General features: G+C 37.8%; 1 protein-coding gene and 1 long non-coding RNA gene across 2 annotated transcripts in view; one reads left to right on the top strand and one right to left on the bottom strand.

Moving 5' to 3' along the window:
• Positions 1–20,325, bottom strand: part of LOC129425551 (Fc receptor-like protein 5) — a 199,026-nt gene that overhangs the window by 155,484 nt on the left and 23,217 nt on the right. The gene's annotated exons all lie outside the window — the stretch shown is intronic.
• On the top strand, positions 17,504–18,390 carry LOC141350896 (uncharacterized). The gene is made up of 5 exons (XR_012358994.1): positions 17,504–17,810; positions 17,878–17,928; positions 18,004–18,069; positions 18,159–18,200; positions 18,311–18,390. It is a non-coding gene; the product is annotated as an uncharacterized lncRNA (long non-coding RNA).

The following is a 20,325-nucleotide window of genomic DNA, read 5'->3' as shown; positions in this document are numbered from 1 at the left end:
ACCTACATCCATCTTACCCAAACCGAGGGTAATTTCCAAACTGAGCATTATCTCAGAGGCGAAGATGAGTGACATAAAGTCCATGTTTAAATTCATGCCACTAGCAGATAGAAAGTATTATATGTCTCTGTTTTAAAAAATGTGTTATAAAGAGTATAAGTCTGTGTTTTTAAAAATGTGTTACAGAGAGTACAAGTCTGTGTTTTAAAAAATGTGTTATAGAGAGTACAAGTCTGTGTTTTAAAAAATGAGTCTGACATTTTTTTTGATCATATAGTAAGTGAATAATTTTTCAATGATTATTAAAACTTTGTGAATTAATTTGCTGAAGCACGTCTGTTTTCTTGCAGGTTTTAAAGTCTTGAAATGTCTTAATTTTTTTAATATTACCCCTTAAAGGTCAAATAGTCAACACTTTAATTGATGGGGTCATAATTACAACAATAAACGTTAGCATGTTATTTCAGCCATACTGATGTCTAGACAGAAAGCCATTTTACTTGGCCCACTTTAGATGGAATAAAGTCCTGCTCAGATGTATTACAGTAGCTGCTTTCTGTCTAAACAAAAGAAAGATTAAAGTAACAATTTCTGCAATAATGTGTTTAATTACCCACCAAATTGGTACAAAATAATTCTGCACTGGACAAAATATTTAGACCTACCTTGCTTAATTTGAAATGTCCTAAATACATGGAAGTGCTAAAAACATGAAATACATGTCATAAAATGTGTTAGAAAGCAAAATGTAATCATCATATTTATATTTATCATTCTATTTAATGTTTAAATAATGTTTTGGCAGATATAACCTTATAATTCTAAGCGAAAAGTGTTTTTTAGAATTAGAAGGTTCTATCTGCATTTGAGCCATTCCAAAAACACTCATTTACAAATTTGAGAGGATTTTGATATTTTATATTCAGAATACATTTAGGGTCCCTTCTATTTTCATATTTGAAAGAAACTTGTTAACCATATAAGTTTTCCTATATGTCATGCAAAAACTTTGAAGCTCAATATCTCAAAACTGTTCAGAACGCAGATAGAACCTTATAATTCCAAGGGGACGAAATGGTAACTGGGAGACCAATGTTCAAAGCTAACCAAAATGAATTGAATTTGGAGCATGAGGAGGATGTAAAAAATTAAATTAATGAATATATTGCTGAACTGATGAGAAACCATAAAGCTATTTTACAGATTGAAAGCAGGCCCAGAGAGACCCCTGGGGCCTCATGTATAAAGCACGCACAAAACAGGGCTGGGAACGTGCATACGGCAGTTCCCACGCAAAGGTTGTAATTTATAAAAAAACAAGCTTGACAGGAGAATGGGCTTGCAAGGTGGGATATTAGGATGATTCATCTACGCACACTTGCAGGTGATCTGTGATTTATAAAGGGAACATTGTTTCATATTTTTTGGTGTATGCCATTTTTGGCTTTTGTGCGTACGTAGACTTTTAGTAAGAATCCCCTGGTGACGAAGAAACTGCAAAACCTTTTTCTGTAGAAACCAGGGTGTAGATCAAAGTTTACTAGCGTTAGTGGGATGAACCCAGATGAGAAGGCTCGTATGAAGTCACAGAAGCTAGCCCAACAGCTGTTAAGGTAAAATGTTCCAAATTGTGGTGTTATAATACTCATTGCTTCCAGGTACCAGAGAAGACGACCACGGCGAACGTCTCCATGTCATTATGTTGAAATAACCATTATGATAAATAAATACTGCAACCTTATTTTTTAGATAGTGATGTGATGAGCCATAGAAACTGGATTTGGAGATCACAATGAATGGGTAATGTATGATCAAAGCATTTAAGGATATGGAGGATGAAGATTGCATGACTTTTTTTATTTGTTTCTAATAATGAAAATGTTTCTCCCACCAAATGTACAGGCTTATAAGAGTAATTAGCCTACAAACTAACTGCGGACTAGTTCACTTTCTGCACAAGACCCACCCTCCTCTCTAGCAATTGGCTAAGACAACCTAATATCATGCTCCCATTGGCTGTGACCGCTGACTCGTGAATCAAGGTGGTAGGTTGAAGGGGACCGGTTATTATTACCAGTTTGTTAATTCAAATGTAGCCGTGCGGTATGCACAGCTGGAGTGATGTCGTTTGACGCGACGTTAGCTCACAGTACACTCATCTGTTGGTTTAGAAAGACGATGCAACGTTAAGGTGCAAGTCTAAGAGTAAAGAGCGATAAGACCATGTCAAATTATCATCCCCTGATCGCACCATTTATATTTATAATCTCCTTATCTAAAGAGCTTATATACAGGTATGTTACCTGTCTGTTTTTTTCATATTCATACTTGTTCGTTATACATGCTTATGTATGCATAAATACTAAATACAATGCATAGTATATATTCAATAGCCTACAAAATAAATAACTAATTAAAAACAAGATTCTGTCTATACACTGAAAAAAATTATTCATTGAATTTAATCAATTTTTTGGGGTGGGTGGTTGCAATCGGTTTGTTTAAGCTACATTTGAACAAAAAAGATTAGTTAAGTAAAATAAAATATAAAACTTTTGTTTAAATGTAGCTTAAATAAATTGATTGCAACCACTTACCTTAAAAATCGATTAAATTCAATGAATCATTTTTTTCAGTGTAAAGACTAATCTTTTGTTATCATTAATGCATTTTCACTTTAAAACTAACTTTAACTTCTTATATTTTTTTTAACTTTTTTTAACTGTGGTGAGCATTTAGTTAGTGAGTGGCAATTTTCTGCAAATTTGTATATTCCAAAAACTATATAAACATAAAGCTTATAAACAAATATACTTTCACACAATTTGGTTTTATCATCACCACAAGTGGCTGTGTGTGGTTGTTAAATAAAGTGTCTTGTGTTTATTGTCGAAATAAAATAATGCATTTTGTGATGTAGATTACCTAGATATTACACTTTTTTTAATGAGACTATAAATCGAGGGTATGGGGGGGCCTACAAAACCTCTCAGCCCCAGGGCCTCACATTGTGTTAAGGCGGCCCTGACACCACCCCCTTCAATACGATCCAAATTTGTATCCGATCATCCTCAATCGTATTGATTAAGGTGTTTACAGGATGGCTTTTCAATACAATTAAGCCATCAATAGGATAACAAACAGATTATTTTGTTGCATGTAAACGTACCTACTGAGGCATAGATCTATAAACAAATAATATAATGGCTGATATAACTTACAAGGTACGTTTTCAAGCAACCAAATAATCTGTTTGTAATTGTATTGATGGCTTGATCAATACGATCCAAATTTTCATCCAATCGTCCTCCATCATTTTGATTAAGGTGTTTACATGAAGACTTTTCAATACGATTGAGAACGATCGGATGAAAATTTGGATCATATTGAAAGGGGTGGTGTAGCCTACTTCGATCTGTGATCCAAACAGCAGGAGAAGAGAAACACGCAAGAGCATCATTCGCATTATTAAGGTAACATTAATCACACGCTGTACTAAATTCTGCAGCGTTTATGTATTCATTTAAACAGTGTTGGGGAAAGTTACTTTTAAAAGTAATGCATTACAATATTAAGTTACTCCACAAAAAAAGTAACCAATTGCGTTACTTAGTTACTTTTCATGGAAAGTAATGCTTACGTTACTTTTAAGTTGGATGGTTTTGATACGCGAATCTAGCAACCCCGGCTGTGCGCTTGGGCAGACTTTGGGTTTGGATTATATATAATGTACATGTAAACGAACATTTAAATCTGATTGCAATGTTTAGGGTGCATGTAAACTGTATCGTCGTAACCTTCAATCGTATTAAATTCAATTTTGTTACCAGTTAGTATGACTTTTTAATACAGTATCGAGTACAACAACATTAACTGCAAATAATAATGGTGATAGTGAAAGTATGGAAATTACTGAACAACTGACGTCTTTCACACATTGGTTTAAAAAACACAGAACTGAAACTAAAACCACATTGAGCTCAACTCCATTAGAGCTCTAACACTGTGTGTGCTGCTTGGGGCTGTACGTGAGGGTGGAAGCATTTTACCACCGCAGAAAACGTGTGTGTGTGTATGCGCATACGTGCACTGATGCACATACTGTATGTGCTTGGCCATTTCGGTGGGTGTTCAAGCCCATCCCCGGAGCACTCATGGGATTGGCGCCTACGTGCGTCTTGTAGCACTTCCATCTGTAAAACAACACTCGGTTTAAATGAGAAACCTTTTTAGGGTTATTCCAGCCGTGCTGAAACAGATTCTGATGATGTACTGGTTGGGCAGATTGATACTTTTTTCAACCTTGAGTGACCAAGAGAGAATATTCTGTTCTGTTCTGTCCCAAAGCAACGGGTTATCACTGATATACTCTGAGTCTGCTGACCGTTTGCGTTCACACAAACTTGAAGACATCTCGCTGTGCAACATTTTAATTTCTATTTTTCATTCTTTATGAAAACTAGAGAAATACACAACTTTGTGAAAACTAAATTTCCAGTAGTACTGTACAGGCTATACACACACAAATTTACATCTGTAAAAACCCACCGTCACCGACCTTAGGTTGAAAAGCATTCATTTAACTTAATTTCCATGAAACAGTGTTATACTAGCTATTAATTCCAAAATCATTCATTAACCATTAACTTTTCTTTGAAAATATGTTTGAAACCAAAATGATCAGTTGGTTTCAAACATTTCCAAAAATCTTCTTTTGTGGTCATCAGAACAAAGAAATTAATAAAGGTAAATGACAGCAGAATTTTCATTTTTGGGTGGACTATCCTTTTAATTGAAGAAAACATCTTAACAAGTATCAGTGGCCTTGTTTTGCCTCGAGATGCCCACCAAGATGTTTTGTTTTATGCAAGGTATGTTTGTAAGAACTAAAGATCAGGGCCGGATTGTCCAATGGGCATTATGGGCATGTGCCCAGGGGCCCACGCGCAGTCAGGGCCCAAGCGGCGGGGGAAAATAAAATGTAAAATCTAATTGTTAATTATTTAGATTAACAATTTAAGCGCAAATAATCCCGCGCTGAATCGAGTGGACTGTGGGTGGCAGTAGTCTTCATAGTTTAAGTTCGGAATGAGTGAGAAAAGCAGCAGTGCACAGTTGATTTATCAGACAATTACTTTTCTTAATTTATCTTGAATATGTGAATGTCCTGTAAATGACGCGAATCAGTGCTGTTCTGACAGCCTGGTAAAGTAATCATTTGTATAAGAAATCATTTGTACTGCGTATGTGTCGAACGGAGCCGTCCGCGCTTGTCCGTGGTTTGGAAGCTACGCGGGAACGCGTGCGACAAAGACAGACGGGGAAAGTTTTTCGTATTTGCCCAGATTGCCCTTAGTCCTTTGCATCTGTGCGCAACAGTGAAACACACATCGCCAACAGACAGACAGGTAGGCAGGAGCTCTTCACACAGGTCGTATTCTAGCTGTGTTTTTCTTGACTTGTGGGGAAGTCAGTGGAGATCAAATAACATAACTACCGGTACCTCAGTTTTACAGCTCATTATCCAAAAGACAATTTGTTGTCTTGCTAACATGACTCATAATACATTTTCTAAAGTGTAGATAAGCCAATAGTAACAGGTTTTAGTTTAAAGTTCAATACTTTTTGAAACAGTTTCAGTTGCTTTATTTTCTATTTTGTCAATCTATCTGTAGTTTTTTTTTTTTGCAGCATTTTCCTGTGAAATTAACAATATAGCAGCAACCCTCCTTTTTTAGTTTAGTGTAAAGATGTGTTATTTTAACACCAAAATAATTAAAAAGATTTACTACCACGTGCAAAATAAACAAACACATTATTAGTGAAACTGTACCCTCTCCTTGGCGCAGTCATTTATTCTAAATATATTTGAAACTAGTAGAACAGAAAACAGAATTAAAATAAGGAAGTTGTGTCAATATATTTAATATTTTGTTTAAAAAAGAATTAGGCCTAAGAGTGCCCTTTTTTCACTTGAGCATCTGCCCCCTGTGCATGTCTCTGTGCCGGTCCCTGCTTGCAACAAAAATATCTACATGTACTGATATTGCCCTACAGGTAGTGATCACCGGCTGTAATGTGTCAGTGTAAATCCTGTAAAAGTAGAGGTGTTTCTAACAAAAAGAACCATAATATATATATATATATATATATATATATATATATATATATATATATATATATATATATATATATATATATATATATATAGTTTGATTGTGTGCGTGGGGGGGGCTACAACAAATTGTGCCCAAGGGCCTCCGAATTCTTAATCCGGGCCTGCTAAAGATGCAGTCTGTAACTTTGGCCTCTCTATCGCCATCTCTGATAGAAATATAAAAATTAAGTTATTTTCATTGTGCCTCGCCCCACTACCCTGCATGGATGAATTTGATGTCTGTGATCACCACATTAGAGCGGATCTAAACACAAAATTGTATGTTCTGCCATAAACAGGCCTGTGGGAAACACTGAAGTGAAGTAATATATCTGCTGCATTTGTTCTGACTAAATGATAAGGCAAGTGTTTCAAAAGATGCCTTACAGGTTCAGAGGAAGCTGTCTCTGCTCCAGTATATAATCCCTTTAGATGTCAAAAAAGCCTTGCTGATGTTAACTTTTGTTTAACTGAAGACTCTCCACAGTTTGAGCTCAAACCGTTTTAACGGATGCTTTCCCCAGATGTAAGAATACAATAAACTAACATATTAAAGTTCCCCATGATTGTCGTTTGAAACATCACAGATTAAACACAACCATCTAGATGATGTGTTTTAACTCTTTTAACTGTTCTCTTAATAGACCCTTTTACAGCCCACGTGATCAAATAGCCTGTGCGCTAGTGGTGTGTCGTTCGTGAACGATTCGTTCATTTTGAACGAATCTTTAATATGACTCGGGACTACCGAGTTGTCTCAGAGAGTGATTCGTTCATTTTGTGTTGACCGCGCATGCGCATTGCGCAACATATGGGTTCTGAATCTGAAACAGAAATGATTAGTTCATCATTCTCTTGAGTCTCGAGTTCGAGACAGGTTCGAGTCTTTTGTTCTTCCTGTCAGTCCCATAGAGGCTATGCTACCAGTACCGGAAAGAGAAATGATTAGTTCACCTTTCGAGTTCGGGTTCGGTCGGGTCCGAGTCTTTCGTTCTTAAATAAGATGGAATTTTTATTTGTTTTTGCACATATTTTGTATTTTAATTACTAAATATATAACAACATAGGATACATTCAGACGCAATCAATAATACGAATCTAATGTTGTATTTAATGTGATATACCAGCGGTCACGTGACATAAGGACTCGGACCCGGCCGAACCCGAACTTAAGACTTGAATGAACTAATCATTTCTTTTTCCGGTACTGACAGCATAGCCTCTATGGGACTGACAGGAAGAACAAAAGACTCGGAACCGAAAGATGAACTAATCATTTATCTTTCCGGTCCTGAAAGCATATGAGGCTGACAGGAAGAACGAAAGACTCGAACCCGTCCCGAACTCGAGAGAATAGCCTCTTTCACACAGTAATTCTGGTAAATTACCATGAATTTACCAGAATGAATTTACCAGTAAATACAAAAATGTGCTGTTCACACATGCAGTGACGTTCCGTCTTTTTACCAGTAAGACATCATTCACACATCAGTATCAAAATACCGGTAAATTCGGAGAGAAAGCGGAAGTTACCTGTGGCGCGCGGCCGGCGAGCTCCGTCCGTGTCGTATTTGTAAACGGCTGGTTATGACTTAATATCCACGGTCCGTATTTTGTTGTTTTCACATCTGTGGCAAACGGTCGCGAAGTTGCTCGTGACCAAACAACATTGCGTTAGGCGGCGTCAAACGGAACCTGCGCGTTTGCACATTAGGCTTCACAGATGGTGTGCTAAGGACGTCGGCAATTTGGCAATTAGATGGTAAGTTGTTTTAAACAACTTTGGTGAAGAAATGTGGATGTTAACTTCAGGTGTGCTCGACTTTTAAGCAACATGTGTGTGGAAACGTCCGTAAACAGTCTGGGGGAAACCGCGTCACCTGTATAAAAAACTTTCTGATTGGCCCGCCCGATCTGTCAGCGCGGTCTGACGTCATCTAAATGCCGGTAATGCTATATTTTTCGTTCACACACAGCGCTTACCGGCAAATTACCGTTAATCTTACAACCTGTCTTACTGGTAAATTGGGAGCACTGATTTACCGGAAAGGTTCTGTTCACACATGACATATTAACTGCAATTTACCAGTAAATTACCAGTAAAGACTGTATGTGTGAAAGGGACTAATGATGAACTAATCATTTCTCTTTCCGGCCCGATACTGTGCTGTATATATCACACAGCACAGCCTGGCCGAACACAGAGAGTCAGTAAGACAGTGACGAGTTGACAACTAACATCTGTAGACACGAGAGGAGGCGTACAAATGTGATAAATATGAAGTTCAGTTTCTTATAATTTGGCTTTGGCTGCATTACCCTGACTTGTACACGAGGACTGACTTAGGAGGTAAGCTAATCATTTATATCTCTTGTGCAGGTTTCAGAGCTTGTGTCAAAAAATAATGAAATAAGGATTTTTATTTCTCATAACTTGTTAGAAATGTCATAATTGTTTGCATAAGTGGTTATTTTGGGGTAATTTGTGAAATTATAGGTAATCATATTTTAATTGAACGAAAAGAACGAAATGACTCAAAAAAAGATTTGTTCATTTTGATGAACGAGATTCAAAGATCCGAATCAGAAAAATGATCCGAACTTCCCATCACTACTGTGCGCGCAGTTTGGCAAAGGAAGTTGTTATTCCCCAGTGGTTCCAACGTGTTAGCAACTCAGAAAGTTTATCAAAACATCTGGTTGTTGCGTTTGGTTGCACTAATGTAATATACTAATATACGTATATATGTCATATATAAAGTTGATAAAGTAATTTTTTTAAAATAACTTTCTCTGTCTGTGTTGCTTCCATAGACTGTAAAAAAGATGGACGACGCTCTCTTCCATTGGTGAAAAGTGAAGCCGCCAGTGTCCCGATACAGCACTGACAACTTGGGTCTTAAGTATGCGCAGTAGCAATTTCGGGACCAGTCCTGCGCATTAGTGAGCAGGATGTAAAGCTGAGAAAGCAAGGCCCCGCCCTCGCAGAATACGCATATCACAGCTGTCAATCATGCCATGACACCACGTTTTTATAGCATTAAATAACTTAAAGCTCCAGTGTGTACTTTTTTTAGTTAATTCTTAGCAAAAACCCATGTTTTCTTCCAAAAGTATGTGCTCATTCATGTGTAATTACTTCCACCCCACTAATCAAAGTATTCTCGTAAGTGTAGAATCTGCTATTTAAAATACATACGATCGAGTCGCTCTCTGGCTGAATCCATGTTGTGCCTCCATCTTTGAAATACATTCGCCGACGAGGGACATTCCTGAAATTCAAGCTCCGCCTTTCGCGCTTTCAGACTACACTCAAGCTGGCCGCGAGCTGAAGCCTACGGAGGTTGCATGTGTAGCCGGTATACGTCATCAAGACAGTCTTATTTCAGAATATTAACAATTATAAAGCTGACATTTATTCTTAGTTAATTGTAAATTGATGTAATATGCTTATGACTTGCGAATGTAATGCTCAGTTAATTTAAATAAACCAGGCTTGATGACGTATGCAGCCCGGATATGCGACCTGCGTTAGACTGAATCCTTCGGCCGCACGCCGTGATAAACCTGCGATCTAATGCTTTGAAAGCCTGTTGAAGAACTATTCTCGAGGACATTAAAACAAGTCGCCAAGGAAGCGAAACAGGGATTTTAAACGACAACGCGACAGGAAAAACATCAAGACCAAAGTCAATATTGGAGTTAGTTTTCCAAGATGGGGCTCATTGGACTCAAGTTACTTTCTATCTTCACCACAGGTAATTCAGCATATTCGTTTACATCTATAGAGTTTATGTTGTAAACTTGAAGTTTTATAGTTCCTTGGCTAACTATAGCATGGGTATGCGTAACACTTGTTAGTGTAAACATGCATGTGGTTTAATGTCTTGGAACAGCCACACGCCGTCTCTCCGCCCATTTATGTAATCTGAGGTACTGAGATAAATGTTTTTCATATTTTCTGACCTCTAGCACAAACACACGGTGACAGCGCTATTTTTAGCCTTTCATTGATAAAAGCGTCTGATCTGCGCGTCTTTCGTTTCATTTTACAAGCGTGTGAAAGTTGAGCGATCTTATTACCAATATCAGAGAAAGCTCTTACATATACACGGACATGTAACGTTTACTTAAACATAAGCATTGGACTCTCACATATTAGTTCGCGTCCATTTAAACCCGTCATTACTCTAGCTCATGAGTAAATGACAGGAGAGGAACTGGTCCACAGACCATCTCCTCAGTAATCTGAAGAGAAGCGGTCGAAAATGGACAAAAAGAGACGGATTTAAACACCAAGTGTAAACGTAATGTGTCTCTCTCGTCCACTTGTGATCTGATCGACGAAAACACATTTAAATACCAAGTGTAACAGCCCCTGTGATATTTTTCCTCGCGTGGATGAAAAAGGAGTGTCTAAGCTACGTTTATGATTGCTTTTTGTAACTTATGTGATTTTAAGCGGACATATCATGACAATCAGACTTTTTACATGTTAAACATAAATCTGTGTGCTTTGACGGATCACAGGCAAAGGAGAATGCAAATTGTTCATTTTTTTTCATTGCTTTTGCTTTAGCTACTGGAAGCCATGTTAACCTTGGCATGACAGGGCCACCGTACTAGTTAAAACGCGTTCCGAATGGGGGGGGCTAGAAACTAATAATCAGTTGGTTGTCATATAGAGCTTTACCGCTAGATGGGAGTAGATCCTACACAGTGGGGCTTTAACTAAAAACAAACTTATTTTAAAAGCAAACACTTCAATTTACATCAACGTGATAAAACTACAATAAATGACAGAAACCAGCTTCGGAAAAAAGATAATTGAAGTGTAATTACATTGTTTAGTTGGTCTCAAGTCCCATTGAATAACATGGGGATGCGGGGTTTATGACCTATACTGGGACAAGTCATTGGAGGGCGACTGAAACGTTTTGGCTTAACTTTTCGGGGCTTGTGCCGCACGCTTGGTTGCTTCACTGCTGATTCTTACCGTACTTCCGTTGCCAATATGCGTGTGCATACGCTGCCACATCATCATTGGATGTGATGTCATCACACAAAGATGAATGACTTTTTCCAGAAAAAAAAGACACAACAACTCTAATTAAACAAATCTAATTAAATATCATATTTTTTGAATATTTTAAGCTTACCTGTAAAAAACATATGAACAAAACAGGGACCACAATATTTCATGACAGGTAATCCAGAAGGCAAAAACCAAGGGACAAGAAACAACATCTACATTCATCAGCCGACACCAGACTTCTTCTTCTTCTTCTTTTCGTTTAATGGCTGCTCACTCCTTTGGAGTATTACTGCCACCTACTGTATAACTTGCGCATATGTGTAATGGATCTGAATTGTGAGAAAAAAAAAGGAAACCCCTTTTGACACCCCAGAGGATCCGAGCCCAAGCTTCAGCTGACGCTGCGTGTTCAGCTCCTCCAGCTTCCACATTGAGCTCCTCAACCTCCTGGATGTTCAGCGCAACTTGCTCCTCCTTCTAGATCCTGTGATCTAGTCCTGTACGCTCTAAAAATATCCCGACACCAGACAACCGAGACACTGGGTCTATATTAGAGATGTTCCGATACCATTTTTCTCTTCCCGAGACCGATTCCGATACCTGGACTCAGGGTATCGGCCGATACAGAGTACCGATCCGATACCTGGGTGTGTCTCTGTATAATATACAGCTGTACATACTACTAGCCCTGTATGAATGGATATAACTGTTTTATGGTGTGCTTCAGACTTATTCCTGTATAAAACATTAACAAATACATACAGTGAACTAGTATTTTTATTATCTGAAAGACATTTAACAGTAATATTTATTTTTCTTATGAGAAAATCAGCCACAAATCTAACACTGTAAACTGAAAGGCTGTTTTAGTTTTAGAATTATTGGAAAAATCTGTGGAATACTTCGGGATGGTTTTAAATTAAAGAATTTAAGCTATTAAATAGTACAAAATTGCATCTAAAATAATTACTTTTTAAAGGCTTACAATTAAAATGAATACACCAAACCAATGAGTCCTCTGAATTAAACTGGACCAACATGAACCAGATAATGTGCTTGTCAATATAGAATTATAGTTTGTAGCCTAAAATGACATATATTATTGTTAATATATATTATAGCAAAATAAAAGCTTGTGTTACTACGTTCTTATTATGAATTAAGCACGTATGAAGATAATTTCATCATTTTTACAACGCAATGTAAACTAACAAGAGCAGTCTTGTAAACTGATTTGAAATGATGATGTGTGCTGACTTTTGCGTCACATAGACGACAGAGACAAGTAAGATCTGCGGTTAAACTCAGTGGTAAGTTTTATTTCATCTCATATACAGTATCAAACGGTTCATACTCTTATCATTAAAAACAATCACAGCAAACAGCACGCGCAGGGTTCATGTATTTGTCAATGCTGCTCACAAACGCATGAGGGTACACTCTAAAAACGAATGTGTTAAATTAACACATCTTGTGTCTAGTTAAGGACAACACACCTAGTGTGTTGTCCTTAATTTAACACATCTCTGTGTTATTTTTAGAACAACACACTTTGTGTTGTTTTAACACATCTTGTGTTGTCCCTTTTATTTATATGAACTCTAAATCAGCACGAAATGACACATAATGTGTTAAAATTAACACATAATGTGTTAAATAGTTTAACACAAAGCAATGTGTTAAAATTAACACACCGCTTTGTGTTAACACATTATGTGTTGTTTTTAACACATTAAGTGTCATTTAAGTTTATAAAAAATAAAAGGGACAACACAAGACGTGCCAAAACAACACAAAGTGCGTTGCTCCAAAAACAACACAGAGATGTATCAATTTAAGGACAACACACCAGATGTGCTGTCCTCAACCAGACACAAGATGTGTTAATTTAACACATTCGTTCCAAGAGTGTATGTGTGCTTGTTGTCAATGACATCTCAAATCTCAAACGCGGGGTATGTGTGCTTGTCAATCACGGGCATTAAATCTGCGGAGTTTTCCGTGGAAATCTGCGGGGGCGGATTCCGTTGAGACATGTCAATGTTTTATTAGTCTGAAATACTTACAAACAGCGGACATACGGCTGCATGCTTTCATTCCTTCGCCGCTCTAAGTAAACAATGGTTGCGTCACGCGTGTGGTAACTTCCTGGTGTTCGCATTCAGAGCAGCGAAGAAGAAATGAGTTTCGCTTTGCAGCGTTAGCTTTAGTGTTAGCTATAACGGGCATAACTACGTTTATTAGGAAAATGGTATCGGATCGGTACATGGGTTCAAGTACTCGCCGATTCCGATGCCAGAATTTTTTGTGGTATCGGCCGCATTTCCGATACTGGTATCGGAATCGGAACAACTCTAGTCTATATACACATGGGTTAACAAGATAACAAGACACACCTGGGAAACAATCAACACGAGGACCAATGAACAAAAGAACTACAAAAGACTACAGACATGGCACACAATGACAAGACTTCAAAATAAAAGACATGAATAAGGAAGACACAGAGAGAGAGAGAGAGAGAGAGCGCGAGTTGCCAACCGCCATTAAACCTGAAAGAAGACAATAACGACGACACAAAGAGAGTTCATTACATTACCATTGTGAATTGGGCTTGTTTTAAAACCTACTATATATATTCAATAACTGATTTTTGTTTATTCTAATTGAAAAATAAATCTTAATTGGGTGGTTTCCCAAACAGGGATTTTCTTAAGCCAGGACTAGGCCTTAGTTTAATTAGGAAATATAACTAGTTTTAACAAACATGCCTAAACATAACTAAAACATTACTTGTGTGCATTTTTAGGCAAAACAATGGGCACTGATGTATTTTAAGATATGTCAGTGCAAGTTGTTTTCAGTTTGGACAGCTCTTACATATATTGTCCTAGTATATCGAAGTCCTAGTCTTCTTCTTTTTTTGAAGCGCACAATGCGAAGCTTGACACAACATATATGTAGCTTGTCATGTGTGTCGTTCGTCATTTCAACATACGCTTTGAGAGATTGTGTGTGCCACATCACATGTCATGCCAAAATAAGTGCCTGCTGCCTTGAACTTGAAAGGAGACGCTCGCGTGTGCCAGATACTCGCACATTCGCGATGTCATGCGTAATCAGAGTTTAAGGGAGTGTGTTGCGTGTATTTAGGGAACGTGAGCATCTCTTTTATCATAAATGGTTTTGACGCGTCTCCAGCAGGCACTTATTTTGACCAAACACATGATGCACACAGGCATGACACATATTTTGGAAAAGGGAACCACACACGTGACAATCCGAACACTTATTTTGAATTAGCGCATTCTCGGAAGAGCAGTCACGAGCCGCCACTGCCAGGAAACTGTCCCAATGTCTTAATGTTTTTGTCTTTAGGCTCCAGCAAGACAAGAGCAATTGTGGCAAGAAACAATTAACTCAATTTTAACACTGATGAACATAATAAAAAAAGAGTGGTGCTTAATGATTGACAGCTAAAATCCTGGGGTCTGTTAAGGAGAAGCGTTACTTTATTAAATGATCTGACTTACAATTCTGACAATGAAACAGACAAACACATCTCACAGAGTAGGCCTAACAAGAAGCATAGAGATGAGAAAACCACACCCACAATATCATAACAATTGCATCTTACAACAGTCTAAAACCACATAGCAGCTCACTAAAAGTCACATAAAAACCACAAAAGAAAGTTTCCCACACAAAGTTTCAGTCACATCTGGGGCCCGTTTCAGTAAGGAGGTTTAACCAACTCTTGAGTTTGAGTTTAAACTTGAACTCTGAGTTGAGTTACTGAGAACGGAAACTCTGAGTTTTTGGTTACAGCAGTGCTTCCCAATCCTGGTCCTCGAGGCCCCCCTCCCAAAGTTTTAGATGTCTACTTATTTAACACACATGATTTAACTCATCAGCTTCTTAGGGAGACATGTTTACCATTTTGGAAAGAGGCTGATAAGTTGAATCAGGTGTTTTAAATGAGAAAACATCTAAAACTTTCTGGCCTCTAGGACCAGGATTGGGAAGCACTGGGTTACAGAACAGCTGATCTGAGTTAGTTCAATCGACTCTGAGTAGGTTGACTCTGAGTTACGCGTGTGCACAGCCACTATGAAAAACCATCATCAATGGAGCTCTGATATTACGATTCACCGTGACAACAGCACGTAAAAAAGAGGTCTAAATCCTTTTTAAAACTGAAAGTGTTGATGTAAGTGTACAGCAACTATGAGCATAGATTGGTTGTTGGAAATTGCTACTCTAGTAAATGCATACATTTAATTTTTCATCACGGTTAAGATATCATAAGTAATTAAACTGAGGAGGACTATACATTATTACATTCATTTTCATGCAGATGCAATCCCATGGACAAAAAGAGGATGAAAGCAGCTCAGCAAAAAATTTAATTTGGCATAAAAGGCTACGAACTTTACAAATGTGAATAAAACTGAAGGTGGTATTCGAACTCAGGCCATTGACAGTACGTCTGCCCTGCACGCTACGCACAGCACTACCCACTAGACCAGCGGTTCAGATGAGTGGATTCTTAAAAAAATGTAAAAACATCTATTCGGATATAAGAGCCAAACCACACAGGCTGACATTAGTCACGTAAGGATAATTATATATCTAATAAAATGACTGCAAAGAAAAATAATACCACTCACATTAATAATAATACCACTCACATTAATGCAAGTGGATGACAAAAATCCACTTGGGGTCTCAAAATCATTTTGCGACATAAATGTAACTTCCTACAAATAAATGCAAAACAGATCCTCTATAAAACCATTTTAGTCACTTGATCGGTCAATGCACCTAAATATATCTCATTAGCTTTACAAGTCATTTTAATTTACTGTTTAATTTGTTTATATATATTTTTTTTACATTTTTGGTAATATATAAAATATATAAAGTAGTACGTTAAAATTAATTGCAATGGGAATTTGATTATAACTTAAAGATAGCTACAAATGTTTTACAGTGTACATAATAAAAAACTATGCAATGAATGTACTAAATGAACTAATGAGAGTTAAAAACCGCTACACATTTAAAAATGGGGAGGAGACTGCCAGAAACTCAGAGTTTACCGAATAAAACTGCTCCCAACCAGGTTAGGTTCACAGAGTAAGTTACTCCGGAAACAGACACTAGTTGTTTCTCAATGTCAAGGATACTTCCTTGGCAGGACTAGTCCTTACAAGTCACTTCCTTCAGAGGCTAGGCGAGGCTCCTCTTAAGCATTCGGAAAACACGTTAAATGGAACAGGCTAGCAAGTGCACGTCATCGCGTCAATGAAAGGTGTGCTTTCGGTGCTGCGTGCATAGGATTGGGGGTGATTTCAGTGCGTGAAGAGCGCGAAGGATACACCTATGCATCCTTTCCTGTATATGGGATATTTCTCGAACTAAGGACTCAGTCCTTGGCTGAAATTTCGAGTATCCTCGACATTGGAACAGTCCTTCGACGGACGTCGATGACGTAGCATCCTCGAAATTCTGGCTTCCGAGGATCCTTCCTTGACATTGAGAAACGGCTTCTGAGTATAAGTTACATCTCCTTCTGAAACAGGCTTGACTTACACTGCTGTCTCGGGTTTAACCTAACTCCCATTCTGAAACGGAAAACTCAGAGTTTCCCTCATTTCAGAGTTAACATACTCAGAGTTTTCACTTAACCACCTTTCTGAAACAGGCCCCTGATCAGCAGAATATAATGAAGAAATGACAGAAAAGTTTTCAGGTATCATTTAAAGGAACAGTATGTAGGATTGTGGCCAAAACTGGTATTGCAATCACAAAACTTGTGGCTAAACCTGGTACTGCGATCACACAACTGAGGGCTATTTCATAAAACTCGCTTGGAAAAGCGAGGATTAAAGTTTCAAACCTGACTTGTATTAACCTAACAAATGAGGCGGCGCTAAAGCAGTTTCAAAAAACGTAAATGAGGTTCGCGCAATCTAACTAATTTGATCCAGCTTGCCCTAGTCAAGTTAATTGCGCGTGCACGCTTTTATTGAGCAGCCCCAGAGGTCGAGCGTGGATCAAATCGATCGAAAATGGCAAAAGCCAAAGAGCGAGCCGCAATATTTAATGCATGCGAGCAGCGCATGTTATTAGAGGCGTATGAAGAGGTGAAACATCTTATAACAAAAAAAGGAAATACATCTGCAGCAAATAAAACAAGAGAGAAAGGCTGGCAAATAATTGCTGATCGACTGAATGCGTTAAGTAGCAAAAAATTATCACAAAAGTTATATATATATATATATATATTTTTTGTAACAAATGGCAAAAGAGAAAATGGCAACAAGTAAAAATTAAACTCAAAAATATAATCCAGAGTGGTATGCAACTTTTATATAAGTCCTTAGAATTAACTGGCTTGTGCTAAGTATCAGAAATCATGATATTTAGTACATGCAGCTGCCAAAAAGAAGAGTGATGTTACTGGAACTGGAGGAGGGCCACCACCAGTACCATTCACTCCTGCAGAGGAGCTAGCCTTGGACTTAAACAAGGGCAGGCCAGTCATTGAGGGAATAGAAGGAGGAACCTCTTCAGAAACCATTTCTCCTAATATAAGGAGCAGCTACATAAACGGTAGATATGCAGTATCTGTTGGCATTGTCTTGACCAAATTTTGTCTGTAACATGTTTTGTGTCACAGTGATGCCACATTCTGTGTGCTTAATTGCCCCCCGAAGTGTTGTGGAACCCTGTGAGTATGAGAGATTTAAAACCACTAATTTAATGTCATTTTTTAGTGGTGATCAATGACCAGCTTTGGTTTTAGGATGAACACCCATGTGCTGTTGATGAGGATGAGGAGACTGTGTCTGTATGTTCAAGGAGGCCGGAGGTAAGTAATGATTGCATATTATATACTATATACAAGACTATTTGTGTGGCATGTGCTCATTATATATCTTCTGACAATATTTGCTCCAGGACATTGAGCCCACTACTGGGACTGGGAACACAGGAGATAAAGTAAGCATTAAGTAATTATAAAAAATGTGAATGTCTGATTTTTTTGTATTAGAAATGTGTATGTGTGTGTGTGTGTGTGTGTGTGTGTGTGTGTATTTTGTTTTTTACAGACTGATGAGAATGTAAAGACCATGTACAAACGTTATCTTCTGAAACAGATGGATCTTCTGGACATGAACATGGAGTACAACCCCAAAACAGAAAATGTTGGGACACAGTAGAAATTGTGAGTAAAAAAGGAATGGAATAATTTACAAATCTCATAAACTTATATTTTATTCAAAGTAGTATATAGATAACATATCAAATGTTGAAAGTGAGATATTTTGAAATGTCATGCCAAATATTGGCTCATTTATGATTTGATGAGAGCTACACATTCCAAAAAAAGTTGGGACAGGTAGCAATAAGAAGCCATAAAAGTTAAATGTACAAGGAACAGTTGGAGGAGGACCAATGTTTAGGAATAGGAATGTTGTCCCATTCTTGTCTAAAACAGGCTTCTAGTTGCTCAACTGTCTTAGGTCTTGTTTGCCGCATCTTCCTCTTTATGATGCACCAAATCTTTTCTGTGGGTGACAGATCTGGACTGCAGGCTGGACATTTCAGTACTCAGATCCTTCTTCTACGCAGTCTTGATGTTGTAATTGACGCAGTATGTGGTCTGGCATTGTCATGTTGGAAAATGCAAGGTCTTCCCTGAAAGAGACGACGTCTGAATGGGATCATATGTATCTAGAACTTGGATAAACCTTTCAGCATTGATGGTGCCTTTCCAGATGTGTAAGCTGCCCATGCCACAAGTACTCATGCAACCCCAAACCATCAGAGATGCAGGCTTCTGAACTGAGCGCTAATAACAACTTGGGTTGTCCTTGTCCTCTTTAGTCCTGATGAAATGGCATCCCAGTTTTTCAAAAAGAACTTCAAATTTTGATTCGTTGGACCACAGAACAGTTTTCCACTTTGCCAAAGTCCATTTTAAATGAGCCTTGCCCAGGGAAAACACCTGCGCTTCTGGGTCATGTTTAGATATGGCTTCTTTTTTGACCTACAGAGTTTTAGCTGGCAACAGCGAATGGCACGGTGGATTGTGTTCACTGACAATGTTTTCTGGAAGTATTCCTGAGTCCATGTTGTGATTTCCATTACAGTAGCATTCTTGTATGTGATGCAGTGCTGTCTAAGAGCCCGAAGATCACGGGCATCCGGTATGGTTTTCCGGTCTTGACCCTTACGCACAGAGATTGTTCCAGATTCTCTAAAACTTTGAATGATATAATGCACTGTAGATGATGATAACTTCAATCTCATTGCAATTTTTCTCTGAGAAACTCAGAAAACTATTTTTCGCTGCAGCATTTGGGGAATTGGTAATTCTCTGCCCATCTTGACTTCTGAGAAACACTGCCACTCTGAGAGGCTCTTTTTATACCCAATCATGTTGCCAATTGACCTAATAAGTTGCAAATTGGTCTTTCAACTGTTCCTTATATGTACAGTTAAATTTTCTGGCCTCTTATTGCTACCTGTCCCAACTTTTTTTGGAATGTGTAGCTCTCATGAAATCCAAAATGAGCCAATATTTGGCATGAAATTTCAAAATATCTTACTTTCAACATTTGATATGTTATCTATATTCTACTGTGAACGAAATATAAGTTTATGAGATTTGTAAATTAGTCCATTCCTTTTTTACTCACAATTTCTACTGTGTCCCAACTTTTTCTGTTTTGGGGTTGTACAAAAGACTCAAGATAAGGAAGCTGGAAATCCAGACACTAGAGAAAGATGCAAGTATAACTGTCATTATAAAAGAATGACACCTAGACTTGTGGTTTTTGTCAACCATTTAATGAATTGTCTTTCTCCCATAACAGACAGCTTCAACTTCTAAATAAACTCCATTTGAGAATATTGTGTCCTGTGTGATTCACATGCATAATGAAAGTGATCTATAAGAGATCTATACAATAGGTAATAAAAAAAAAACATCCTTCACACATTTTTAAATGTTAGGCAAAATAATTATTTGCACAATTGTCTCTTGTAACCTTTCCTGTTTCATTCTCATTAAAAACTGGGTCATTGCCCCAGTCTTCCTGAACAATCATCCTTGGTGACC

Source organism: Misgurnus anguillicaudatus, chromosome 19 (genome assembly GCF_027580225.2).
Source record: "Misgurnus anguillicaudatus chromosome 19, ASM2758022v2, whole genome shotgun sequence".
Lineage (NCBI taxonomy): Eukaryota > Metazoa > Chordata > Actinopteri > Cypriniformes > Cobitidae > Misgurnus > Misgurnus anguillicaudatus.
The sequence above is the reverse complement of the archived record's forward strand: the minus strand, read 5'-3'. Positions and strand labels throughout refer to the sequence as shown.